Source organism: Pseudophryne corroboree, chromosome 10 (genome assembly GCF_028390025.1).
Source record: "Pseudophryne corroboree isolate aPseCor3 chromosome 10, aPseCor3.hap2, whole genome shotgun sequence".
Classification (NCBI taxonomy): domain Eukaryota; kingdom Metazoa; phylum Chordata; class Amphibia; order Anura; family Myobatrachidae; genus Pseudophryne; species Pseudophryne corroboree.
This window is the reverse complement of record NC_086453.1, coordinates 242719584-242728935: the sequence shown is the minus strand read 5'-3', so window position 1 is coordinate 242728935 and position 9352 is coordinate 242719584.

Sequence of the window (9352 nt, the reverse complement as noted above, 5' to 3'; positions counted from 1 at the left end):
CCTTGCACCAATCACAGAGCATGCTTTCAGTGCATAGACCTCGCTTATCCCTATCGCCCCTGTGTATTTTAGCTAGGGGATTGTGACGCTTCTTATATCAATGTGCAGTACTGTATGATTGCTCTCACTTGTGGTGAAACACCTATCTTATCAAATACAGTAACTACTGTACAGTATAGTTGTTCGCACAGGTAATGGGAATCATACTATACATTTAAACTCAAGAGTATTCTGTCCCTCCTGGAGAGGATCATGTTGGGAGGCACAGGGAAAATAGTATAATACTGTACAGTATCTGCACTTTACTGTTGTGCACTTTATTTGAAAATGTACAGTTGTTTGCTATTTTTATCATATTGTGCTTTCCATGTTTTCTTATTGTGGTTTTTATATTTTTAGACAAAAGACAAAGAATGCAGACTACCAGATTTTACGGGAGTGCCAAAACCCGCCCATCAGTGGCACAGAAACTTACTGCATTAGTCCCACAAAAGAAGAAGAAAACTGCCAAGGTGGCTCAGAAAGAAAATGTGGTGAAACCACGAAAAAATGCCAAGGCAAAGAATAATAGTTTGGGGCTGATATGTGGTTTGCCAAATGATGTAATTGTTCCATCTCTTGCAGATCACGGTGTTCAGCCAATGAATCTGGAAATACCAGTGCTAGAGGACGTGACAAACACGCTGCATCAGGAAGCTTCTTTTTTGGACCATGTTGCCACCCCTGGACAAGAAGACATGGCACATTCACCACGAAGAAGGTTGTATTTCACAGATGTGAACACCAAAGTGCAGGACTGCCAGTATACCTGTGCTGTATTAGTAAAGGAGCTACTCAGCAAGGTGACCAATATGGAGGAAGAACTTGGTGGACAGGTAAATAACCTTGGGGGACAGGTCAATCAGCTGCAGACAGATGTGGCTGGCCTCAAAGAAGGCATAAAGGAACAGATGGTAGAAGCCATGAAGAAAGTCATCGAACAAACAAGGGAAGAATGGCAAGTTGGAGTTGGCCGCACCATAATTACAACACACCACCAAGCGGTTAAAGTCAGTGGCTTGGACGAAGTCAGCGGCCTGGACGAAGTCAGCGGCCTGGAAGACCGCAGAGGCCTGGAAGACCGCAGCGGCCTGGACGACCGCAGCGGCCTGGACGACCGCAGAGGCCTGGACGACCGCAGAGGCCTGGACGAAGTCAGCGGCCTGGACGACCGCAGAGGCCTGGACGACCACAGAAGCCTGGACGACCGCAGAAGCCTGGACGAAGTCAGCGGCCTGGACGACCGGAGAGGCCTGGACGACCGCAGAGGCCTGGATGACCGCAGAGGCCTGGACGACCGCAGAGGCCTGGATGACCGCAGAGGCCTGGACGAAGTCAGTGGCCTGGACAACCGCAGAGGCCTGGACGAAGTCAGCGGCCTGGACGACCGCAGAGGCCTGGACGACCGCAGAGGCCTGGACGACCGCAGAGGACTGGACGAAGTCAGTGGCCTGGACAACCGCAGAGGCTTGGACGAAGTCAGCGGCCTGGACAACCGCAGAGGCCTGGACGACCGCAGAGGCCTGGACGACCGCAGAGGACTGGACGACCGCAGAGGCCTGGACGACCGCAGAGAACTGGATGACCGCAGAGGACTGGACGACCGCAGAGGCCTGGACGACCGCAGAAGCCTGGACGACCGCAGAGGACTGGACGACCGAAGAGGCCTGGACGACCGCAGAGGCCTGGACGACCGCAGAGGACTGGACGACCGCAGAGGCCTGGACGACCGCAGAGGACTGGACGACCGCAGAGGCCTGGACGACCGCAGAGGACTGGATGACCGCAGAGGACTGGACGACCGCAGAGGCCTGGATGACTGCAGAGGCCTGGACGAAGTCAGTGGCCTGGACGACCGCAGAGGCCTGGACAACCGCAGAGGACTGGATGACCGCAGAGGACTGGACGAAGTCAGTGGCCTGGACGACCGCAGAGGCCTGGACGACCGCAGAAGCCTGGACGACGGCAGAGGACTGGACGACCGAAGAGGCCTGGACGACCGCAGAGGCCTGGACGACCGCAGAGGCCTGGACGAAGTTAGCGGCCTGGACGAACGCAGAGGCCTGGACGACCACAGAAGCCTGGACGAACGCAGAAGCCTGGACGAAGTCAGCGGCCTGGACGACCGGAGAGGCCTGGACGACCGCAGAGGCCTGGACGACCGCAGAGGCCTGGATGACCGCAGAGGCCTGGACGAAGTCAGTGGCCTGGACAACCGCAGAGGCCTGGACGAAGTCAGCGGCCTGGACGACCACAGAGGCCTGGACGACCGCAGAGGCCTGGACGACCGCAGAGGACTGGACGACCGCAGAGGACTGAACGAAGTCAGCGGCCTGGATGACCGCAGAGGACTGGACGACCGCAGAGGCCTGGACGACCGCAGAGGACTGGATGACCGCAGAGGACAGGACGACCGCAGAGGCCTGGACGACCGCAGAGGACTGGATGACCGCAGAGGACTGGACGACCGCAGAGGCCTGGATGACCGCAGAGGCCTGGATGAAGTCAGTGGCCTGGACGACCGCAGAGGCCTGGACGACCGCAGAGGACTGGATGACCGCAGAGGACTGGACGAATTCAGTGGCCTGGACGACCGCAGAGGCCTGGACGACGCAGAAGCCTGGACGACCGCAGAGGACTGGATGACCGCAGAGGACTGGATGACCGCAGAGGACAGGACGACCGCAGAGGCCTGGATGACTGCAGAGGCCTGGACGAAGTCAGTGGCCTGGACGACCGCAGAGGCCTGGACAACCGCAGAGGACTGGATGACCGCAGAGGACTGGACGAAGTCAGTGGCCTGGACGACCGCAGAGGCCTGGACGACCGCAGAAGCCTGGACGACCGCAGAGGACTGGACGACCGAAGAGGCCTGGACGACCGCAGACGCATGGACAACCGGAGAGGCCTGGACGACCGCAGAGGCCTGGACGACCGCAGAGGCCTGGACGAAGTTAGCGGCCAGGGCGACCGCAGAGGACTGGACGACCGCAGAGGACTGGACGAAGTCAGCGGCCTGGATGACCGCAGAGGACTGGACGACCGCAGAGGCCTGGACGACCGCAGAGGACTGGATGACCGCAGAGGACTGGACGACCGCAGAGGCCTGGACGACCGCAGAGGACTGGATTACCGCAGAGGACTGGACGACCGCAGAGGCCTGGATGACCGCAGAGGCCTGGATGAAGTCAGTGGCCTGGACGACCGCAGAGGCCTGGACGACCGCAGAGGACTGGATGACCGCAGAGGACTGGACGAAGTCAGTGGCCTGGATGACCGCAGAGGCCTGGACGACCGCAGAAGCCTGGACGACCGCAGACGCATGGACAACCGGAGAGGCCTGGACGACCGCAGAGGCCTGGACGACCGCAGAGGCCTGGACGAAGTTAGCGGCCTGGACGAACGCAGAGGCCTGGACGACCACAGAAGCCTGGACGAACGCAGAAGCCTGGACGAAGTCAGCGGCCTGGACGACCGGAGAGGCCTGGACGACCACAGAGGCCTGGAGGACCGCAGAGGCCTGGACGACCGCAGAGGCCTGGATGACCGCAGAGGCCTGGACGAAGTCAGTGGCCTGGACAACCGCAGAGGCCTGGACGAAGTCAGCGGCCTGGACGACCACAGAGGCCAGGACGACCGCAGAGGCCTGGACGACCGCAGAGGACTGGACGACCGCAGAGGACTGGACGAAGTCAGCGGCCTGGATGACCGCAGAGGACTGGACGACCGCAGAGGCCTGGACGACCGCAGAGGACTGGATGACCGCAGAGGACTGGACGACCGCTGAGGCCTGGACGACCGCAGAGGACTGGATGACCGCAGAGGACTGGACGACCGCAGAGGCCTGGATGACCGCAGAGGCCTGGATGAAGTCAGTGGCCTGGACGACCGCAGAGGCCTGGACGACCGCAGAGGACTGGATGACCGCAGAGGACTGGACGAAGTCAGTGGCATGGACGACCGCAGAGGCCTGGACGACCGCAGAAGCCTGGACGACCGCAGAGGACTGGATGACCGCAGAGGACTGGATGACCGCAGAGGCCTGGACGACCGCAGAGGCCTGGATGACTGCAGAGGCCTGGACGAAGTCAGTGGCCTGGACGACCACAGAGGCCTGGACGACCGCAGAAGCCTGGACGACCGCAGAGGACTGGATGACCGCAGAGGACTGGACGACCGAAGAGGCCTGGACAACCGCAGACGCATGGACAACCGGAGAGGCCTGGACGACCGCAGAAGCCTGGACGAAGTCAGCGGCCTGGACAACCGCAGAGGCCTGGACGACCGCAGAGGCCTGGACAAAGTCAGCGGCCTGGACGACCGCAGAGGACTGGACGACCGCAGAGGCCTGGACGACCGCAGAGGTCTGGATTCAAGTGTGCTTTTGCCAGGAACACCAATGATGACCAGCACATCTGCTCACAGGCCACTTCTCAATACATTCGGAGGCGCTCTGACCGATATTCCCCTGGCTGTCATCTCCACTGCCCTGGACGACCATCTGTACAGAGCTTCAAATGGACACATTCAAAAATATGCACATTCTCTGTTCCAGTACCATGTACAATACGACAAATACTTGACGTGGGCCAATCGTGTGAACTTTGATGGTTCCGAGGGCAAATTTCCGCTGCCCAAAAATCTGGTACATGACATCATGGGTAGGTGTGAACGCCGCGTGAGGATTGGTGCTCCAGAAAAGAGGAAGATAAGGGATACCATAAACGCTGTGCTGAGAATGAGGAGGAAAATGTCTTGGAAGATCCACTTTGATGAAACTAGATCATTACCTACCGATCCTCCTAGCTTCAGCACATCAGCTTGACACAGCTGGAGCTAAAAAATTGTGGCACTGTACCTGTATGACCTGTACATTTTCTGGGGCTGCATGCACTGTGCTGAATCCACTTGGAGCAGCACGGTAACTCAAATGGGAGTGCATGAACTTGGCTCACCACATTCCTGATGGGAGTGTCTGGCCCTGGTAATGTAAGGGCCTGGTACAAGTTGCCCCTTTTATTCCCCTGGCACCAGTTGATTTTTTTGGTGCTGCTGTATCTATCCAGTAGCAGCCGAGTCCATTGTGCTGTGTCCATCTGGGGCCCTGTGCTGTGTTTCCATCCAGGGGCTGCTGTTGTCCGTCCTCTGTTCTGGTGTCCATATGCGACAGTGTTAAAAATCAAAAGACAAAAACTAAAACTAATACAAAAAAGCAAAACCTAAAAATAAAAAAATAAAGTACAAAAACCATTACCCCGCACCCCCCACCACAAAAAACAAATTAAAAAATGTTAAAGTTGATAGTTACTGTATTTGTGATGTTACCTTTTGATTAAAGTACCATACAGTATGTGTGATGTTGGCTTTCTTATTACAATACAGTATGTGTGATGTTACATGTTCCTACTGACTTTGTCCCACGTCCATGCTGTAAATAAAGTGTTTCAATCCCCAAGCATCTGAGTCCATTGTGCTGTGTCCATCCAGGGGCTGCTGTTGTCTGCTTCCGTTCTCCGTTCTGCTGTCCGTATGCGCCCATGTTCCAAAATCAAAAGACAAAAACTAAAAATAATACAAAAAAACAAAAACTTAAAAAAAACCCCCATTACCCCACACCACCAAAATAAATAAAAAAAATGTTAAAGTTGATATTGTTACTGTATTTGTGATGTTACCTTTTGATTAAAGTACCGTACAGTATGTGTGATGTTGGCTTTCTTATTACAATATATGTGATGTTACATGTTCCTACTGACTTTGTCCCACGTCCATGCTGTAAATAAAGTGTTTCAATCCCCAAGCATTTGAGTCCATTGTGCTGTGTCCATCCAGGGTCTGCTGTTGTCTGTTTGCGTTCTCCGTTCTGCTGTCCGTATGCGCCCATGTTCCAAAATCAAAAGACAAAAACTAAAAATAATACAAAAAAAACAAAACTTAAAAAAAAATACAAAAAAAACCCATTACCCCACACCACCAAAAAAAATAAAAAAAATGTTAAAGTTGATATTGTTACTATATTTGAGATGTTACCTTTTGATTAAAGTACCGTACAGTATGTGTGATGTTGGCTTTCTTATTACAATATGTGTGATGTTACATGTTCCTACTGACTTTGTCCCACGTCCATGCTGTAAATAAAGTGTTTCAATCCCCAAGCATCTGAGTCCATTGTGCTGTGTCCATCCAGGGGCTGCTGTTGTCTGTTTCCATTCTCCGTTCTGTCCGTATGCACCCATGTTCCAAAATCAAAAGACAAAAACTAAAAATAATACAAAAAAAACAAAAACTTAAAAAAAATACAAAAAAAACATTACCCCACACCACAAAAAAAAAAAATGTTAACGTTGATATTGTTACTGTATTTGTGATGTTACCTTTTGATTAAAGTACCTTACAGTATGTGTGATGTTGGCTTTCTTATTACAATATGTGTGATGTTACATGTTCCTACTGGCTTTGTCCCACGTCCATGCTGTAAATAAAGGCCCTCATTCCGAGTTGATCGCTCGCAAGGCGAATTTAGCAGAGTTGCTCACGCTAAGCCTACGCCTACTGGGAGTGTATCTTAGCTTCTTAAAATTGCGACCGATGTATTCGCAATATTGCGATTACAAACTACTTAGCAGTTTCAGAGTAGCTTCAGACTTACTCGGCATCTGCGTTCAGTTCAGTGCTTGTCGTTCCTGGTTTGACGTCATAAACACACCCAGTGTTCGCCCAGACACTCCCCCGTTTCTCCGGCCACTCCTGCGTTTTTTCCGGAAACGGTAGCGTTTTTATCCACACGCCCCGAAAACGCTGTGTTTCCGCCCAGTAACACCCATTTCCTGTCAATCACACTACGTTCGCCAGAGCGAAGAAAAAGCCGTGAGTAAAAATACTATCTTCATTGTAAAATTACTTGGCGCAGTCGCAGTGCGAATATTGCGCATGCGTACTAAGCGGAATTTCACTGCGATGCGAAGAAAATTACCGAGCGATCAACTCGGAATGAGGGCCCAAGTGTTTCAATCCCCAAGCATCTGAGTCCATTGTGCTTTGTCCATCCAGGGGCTGCTGTTGTCTGTTTCCGTTCTCTGTTCTGCTGTCCGTATGCGCCCATGTTCCAAAATCAAAAGACAAAAACTAAAAATAATACAAAAAACAAAAACTTAAAAAAAATACCAATAAAACCCATTACCCCACACCACCAAAAATAAAAATAAAAAAAATGTTAACGTTGATATTGTTACTGTATTTGTGATGTTACCTTTTGATTAAAGTACCTTACAGTATGTGTGATGTTGGCTTTCTTATTACAATATGTGTGATGTTACATGTTCCTACTGGCTTTGTCCCACGTCCATGCTGTAAATAAAGTGTTTCAATCCCCAAGCATCTGAGTCCATTGTGCTGTGTCCATCCAGGGGCTGCTGTTGTCTGTTTCTGTTCTCTGTTCTGCTGTCCGTATGCGCCCATGTTCCAAAATCAAAAGACAAAAACTAAAAATAATACAAAAAAACAAAAACTTTAAATAAAATACAAAAAAAAACCATTACCCCACACCACCAAAAAAAAAAAAAATGTTAAAGTTGATATTGTTACTGTATTTGTGATGTTACTTTTTGATTAAAGTACCGTACAGTATGTGTGATGTTGGCTTTCTTATTACAATATGTGTGATGTTACATGTTCCTACTGATTTTGTCCGTAAATAAACATGACGTGGTTTCCAATTTTTTTATTCCCAACTTCCTCATATACTGTACTGTATAAATTAGTACTATTGTATGATGGGCATTCAATTAAGAGTGGTATATGTAAAACAACTTGGTTAGGCTACTTGTTTCACTGGTGTCTATGGCGGCCTGGGGAGCACTGTTACTCAAGAGAAGGGGTTGTACTGTATGCATTGTACAAGCTTGCCGAGGGGCATAATCCTTGGGCATTTCAGGGCATGGTAGACGTGTCCCCCATTTTATCCCCCTGTTACTGGGCATGAGTCTATGGCTTGTGATGGCTTCATCCAGGCAGGGTCATACTGTTACTGTACTAGCACTTTGTAGTACATACAACTTTGTATATACAGTACAGTAGGTCACCATTGGTACTGTACATTACCAGTTGATCCTAATCAGTTTTCCAGTGATACAGTACATGCCACCCACTGTATTATACTGTACATGTCACACTTACTGTATGCTATTGCTACAATGTACAGTATGCTCAATCTACTGTGAGATAGTGTCCTAGTCCCTTGCATTGTACTGCTGCCATGTCCCTTGATGCATCTTTCTGCATTCCTTGTAAAGCACAGTTGGGGTAGATGTACAGTATGAAACAGTAAGAAGACGGAGAAGTGTGCATACAGTATCAATCAACTGCTGCATGTACATTGATTGATTGGCTGTTTGGAATTAAATTCTGGTAATGGATGATTGTCATTTGCTCTCATCCATTACCAGTATTTCATTCCAGACAGCCAGATCTGGCAGATTATCTGACAGATAATTGTATGGTGTACAGTATGCCTAGCTTATACAGTAGAAAAAGATACTATACAATGGAGTACAATATAACAAAAAAAATTTATTAAAAAAAAAAAATAAATTAAAGAGATCTTAAAAGAAAATTCAAAAAGTGGTCCACTAACAGGTGGACCACCACCCGCAGGAGCAGAATGGCATGCTGCAACTGTTCTGTGGGAAAAAAGGACAGTATTACAACACAAATACTGAATACTTTACAGTGTAGTAATGGCAATACAGTACTGTACTCTATATTAGACAATCTTGTTATTTACAATGTACAGTACTGTATTGTCAGTACAGTAAATAGAACACTACTGTATGCTGTCGAGGTAATTTAGGCATTGCTATAGTTTACCTCTTGTATAAGTGGGCTGCTGCCTGCCCGCTTCTGGGCCAGCCCACCTTTCTTGCCCCTGTCTAGGGCCCCCATAAATCATTGGCACTATATTGAAGAAAAGAAAACATTAGTCACATTCCAATACTATACAATTACTACTGTATACTGTAGGTACAGTATTATACTGTATTGCTGGTATTCAAAATATAAAGTATTGTACAAGAGTTTAACTTCAACATATCATAAACAAATTATCAAAGGAATAAAACACCACAGTACAAGTACAGATCATGGTAAATACTGTAGACATTTATGCATTAGCAGTCATGACATTTCATGACAGCTTCAGTGTGGCAAAAACAGAGGGTTACAGTACTGTAGGTGGTGTTGTAAGGGGTTCTATAAATAATAGTGGACTGTACTCAGAGCCGGCCCTAACCAATATAATTCCCTAGACACATTTTTG